This window comes from Erinaceus europaeus, chromosome 2 (assembly GCF_950295315.1).
Source record: "Erinaceus europaeus chromosome 2, mEriEur2.1, whole genome shotgun sequence".
NCBI lineage: Eukaryota > Metazoa > Chordata > Mammalia > Eulipotyphla > Erinaceidae > Erinaceus > Erinaceus europaeus.
Genome location: NC_080163.1, coordinates 60,453,837 through 60,457,952, shown reverse-complemented (window position 1 = coordinate 60,457,952; position 4,116 = coordinate 60,453,837). Strand labels below are relative to the sequence as shown.

General features: G+C 43.9%; 1 non-coding gene and 1 pseudogene across 1 annotated transcript; both read right to left on the bottom strand.

Annotated features, from left to right (window-relative positions):
• Positions 1-390: 390 nt before the first annotated feature.
• Positions 391-2,393, bottom strand: LOC103113253 (large ribosomal subunit protein uL16-like; annotated as a pseudogene).
• On the bottom strand, positions 894-1,023 carry LOC132537346 (small nucleolar RNA SNORA70). Its single transcript, XR_009548794.1, has one exon. It is a non-coding gene; the product is annotated as a small nucleolar RNA SNORA70 (small nucleolar RNA).
• Positions 2,394-4,116: the final 1,723 nt, after the last annotated feature.

Below are 4,116 nucleotides of genomic sequence, written 5' to 3'. Positions count from 1 at the left end.
CAATTACAAATTTGATCAAATACACCCAACTCTGTTTTCATGGTGAGGCAAGGAGCTGGGTTTGTGCCTACCCCAACCCCTGACCACCCAAAGGGTCCTGCTGGCCTTTCTGTATGGGGGGACTGTGTTGTCAGTCCAGGGACTGTTTGCAGTGACATTCCTCATGGTTTTATGATAATGAACTCCCTTGTTGGATGTCCAGGATAGATGCTGTTTGTGGTAAGGCAGGAATGTGGGCTGTACAAAAACCATTACAGTTCAGGGTCTGGCTTCTTCAGCCCGGGAGCAGAGACCCTGTCTCATTATTTATTATGGGCACACAGGCACACAGCAGCCCTTCTGTGAATAAGCAAATAGAACCTGACCTGGTGCAAGAGAGGCTAGATTCAAGGGCTTAAAAAAAAATGCCAAGACCTTAAAAACAGCAAGACATTATTTTATTATTTATTTATCTTTTTTTTTTTTTTTTTTGTAAGCAGGATCTTGATTTATTGTCATTGATTAAGGGATACCTCTGAGGCTCTCAGGAGTGCAGGGCCCGCCACTTGTCCAGGGGACCACAGTTGGGATGTATTTGACTCCACAGCCCTCTGGAATGAGGCTCTTTTCAGCCACCATGTCTTTAAATTCATCTGCGTTAAACTTGGTGAAGCCCCACTTCTTGGAGATGTGGATCTTTTGGTGTCCAGGGAATTTGAACTTGGCCCTACGCAGGGCCTCGATTACATGCTCTTTGTTCTGCAGCTTGGTGTGTGGATGGACATGATGATCTGGCCAATGTGGACTCTGGCCACGGTGCCTTTGGGCTTCCCAAAAGCCCCTCGCATCCCTGTCTGGAGCCTAAGGTTAGGGACAGCAGGAGGTCAGGCATAAAATGAACACAGAGTAGGAAGGGCTGTCTCCAGGGTCCCTTAAGGCAGCCTATACAAGCAACAGGCTGCATACACTACCCAGGAGACTGCTGTTTGCAGCCACTGCACACCAGGCGCCATGGGGAGGGCAGCACAGTGGGCTTAATTGCATCTCTTTTGTTTTTTGCCAGCAGGGTCACTGCTGGGGCTCATTGCCCACACAACTTCAGTGTTCTTGGTGGCTTTTTTTTTTTTTTTTTAATATGGAGTGTGAGTGGTAGATAGAGGGAGAGAGAGGAGAGAGCAAGAGCGAGCGAGTGAGAATGAGAGAGAAGAGAAGAGAGACTCTTGCAGCACTTCTTTACTGGCCTTGGAAACCTGGGGGAGTGGAGTCTTGAAGCTGGGTTCTTGAGCATGGTAACATGTGCTCTATGAGGTGAGTCACCACCTAGCCCCGAGTAAAGCATTTTTCAATTGGGAAGCAGTTTGTTTAAAGCAAGCTACTGTAGGCCTGGTGGTAAGGCCCACATGGGTAGGGCCATGCTGTGCCATGTGTGCAACCCAGGTTCAAGCCCAGCCACCACTGTATTGAAGGGAGCTTTGGTACTATGGTCTCTTTCACTCTGTCTCTCTGTCTTTATCTCTCTGCCTTTATCAGAAAATACTTGTAAAGCATGTTACTGTAATTTTTTTGCCTTTTTTATTTTTATTTATTTATTTATTTATTATTTAAGAAAGGATTAATCAACAAAACCATAGGGTAGGAGGGGTACAACTCCACACAATTCCCACCACCCAATCTCCATTTCCCACCCCCTCCCCTGATAGCTTTCCCATTCTCCATCCCTCTGGGAGCATGGACCCAGGGTCATTGTGGGTTGCAGAAGGTAGAAGGTCTGGCTTCTGTAATTGCTTCCCTGCTGAACATGGGCGTTGACTGGTTGGTCCATACTCCCAGTCTGCCTCTCTCTTTCCCTAGTAGAGTGGGGCTCTGGGGAAGCTGAGCTCCAGGACACAATGGTGGGGTCTTTAATCCAGGGAAGTCTGGCCGGTATCCTGATGGCATCTGGAACCTGGTGACTGAAAAGAGAGTTAACATACGAAGCCAAACAAACTGTTGAGCAAGTTACTGTAGTTTTCAAAAGTCCATTCTGTAGAATGAGCAGAGTGCTAAAATGAAATGAACAAGAAAATTTAAGAAAAAAAACCCAAAAAAGAGGGCAGGTGAGATATGCACAGTAGATGGAAATGCAAAGAAGGAAGTTTATTATCAAGCTCTGGTTTAATGACACGTGGAGTGTGTTCCCTCGGGGTGGTAAGCTCTGTGTGTACTTTAAGGCCTAGATGATTGCTTTTTTATTTCTGTTGCTTTTATAACATCAGGAATCGGGGTGATGGGAATAAGCTTCAGAATCAGGTGGACTCTAAATGATTTTTTGACTTCGTCTGTACACATCTGGCTACTGGATTGAAATTTGAAATCCATTTGTACATCTCAAAATCTGTAAGCCTTTCTTGGATACACTTGGTAAGAGTAGTCATGGAGGAGGTTAGAGACACAAGGAAAAACTATGGTTACTTGTACTTAGAAACAAAATGTGGATGTGGGTATATCATTGCAGCTTAGTCAAGGGTTGAGCAATTAAAAAAATTTACAAGTTCACATCTCTTCCCCCTTTGACTGTAGAAATAATAGATTAGGAAGAAATCAATTAAGTGCTAAGCACTATTTGAAGCACTTTGTGCATTCAAATAAACAAACAACTCATCAAAGGAGACTGGCAGTGGCACCCCTGGGAGAGTGCACATGCTACAATGAGTAAAGGACTCATGTTCAAGCTGTGGTCCATTCCTCTTTCCTGTGTGGGAAGGGGAAGGGAAAGTTTTACAAGTGGAAAATTAAGTGCTCCAGGTGTTTCTCTCATACCCTCTTTAAGTCTTTCCTTTCTCTCTCAATTTCTGTCTCTATAAAAAGAGAGAGAGCGAACCAAAACACCCCCCCCCAAAAAAAAAAACAACAAAGAACCTAACCCCAAAATTCTAGAACTGAATTTTCTTTTTCTTCTTCTTCTTCTCCTCCTCCTCCTCCTCCTTTTAATTTTATTTATTAATGAGAGTGAGAACCAGAGCATCACACTGGTATGTGTGGTGATGAGGTTTAAATTTGGGACTTTATGCTTGCAAGTTCTGTGCTCTAGTAACTGTGTAACCTCCCATACCACAAGAAGTGAGGTTTTTTTTTTTTTTTTTTTTTTTTGTGATTGATAGTGGGTTACAAGATTGTAAGATTACCGTGTATAGTTCCACACCACAGCCACAAAATTCTGTGTCCCCACCCTCCCTCCTTCTAAAGATGTGGTTCTTCTCACTGGAGAAGAACCACAGTCTGAATAGATGACTATTGAGAGGCAGAACTAGTGTTTTAGGGGACCGGGTGGTGGCACACCTGGTTGAGTATACACATTACCTCCCAAGTGTGTTATCTGGTTGTACCAATGCCTTAAAACAAAACAAAACAAAAGACAAAACAAAATAAAATAAAACAAAACAAAACAATTTGCTTATTTTTTGAAAGGAAGAGAACCTGGGCGCTGATTCCATTTGTGCTGTGCTGGGTATCAAATCTGAGGCCTCTTGCATGCCAGTCCTGTGCTCAACCCGCTGAGCCATCTCCTGGGTAAAGCATGCTTGTTTTTTCTTTTCTTTTCTTTCCTTTTCTTTCTTTTTTTACATATATATATTTATTTATTGGATAGAGACAGCCTGAAATTGAGAGGGAAGGAGGTGATAGGAAGGGAGAGAGACAGAGACACCTGCAGCCCTGCTTCACCACTCACAAAGCTTTCCCCTTGCAGGTGGGACCGGGGGCTTGAACCTGGGTCCTTGAGCACTGTAACATGTACACTTAACCATATGTGCCACCACCTGGCTCCTTGTTTTTCCAATATATTCCTGCACACCACCATCATCTTCATCATCATCATCATCATCATCATCATCATCATCATCACCATCCATCCATCATCATCATCATCTTTTTTTTTTTTTTTCCACCAGGGTTATAGCTGGGGCTTGGTGCTGGCACTAAGAATTGACCACTCCTGGTGACTTTTTATTTTCTTTTTCCTTTTCTTTTCTTTCTATGATACTTGCTAGGGTAGGATAGAGAGAAATTGAGAGGGGAGGGGAGATAGGGAGAGAGAAACATAGACACCTGTAGGTCTGCTTCAACACATGTGAAGCTTCCCCCCTGCAGGTGGGGGAG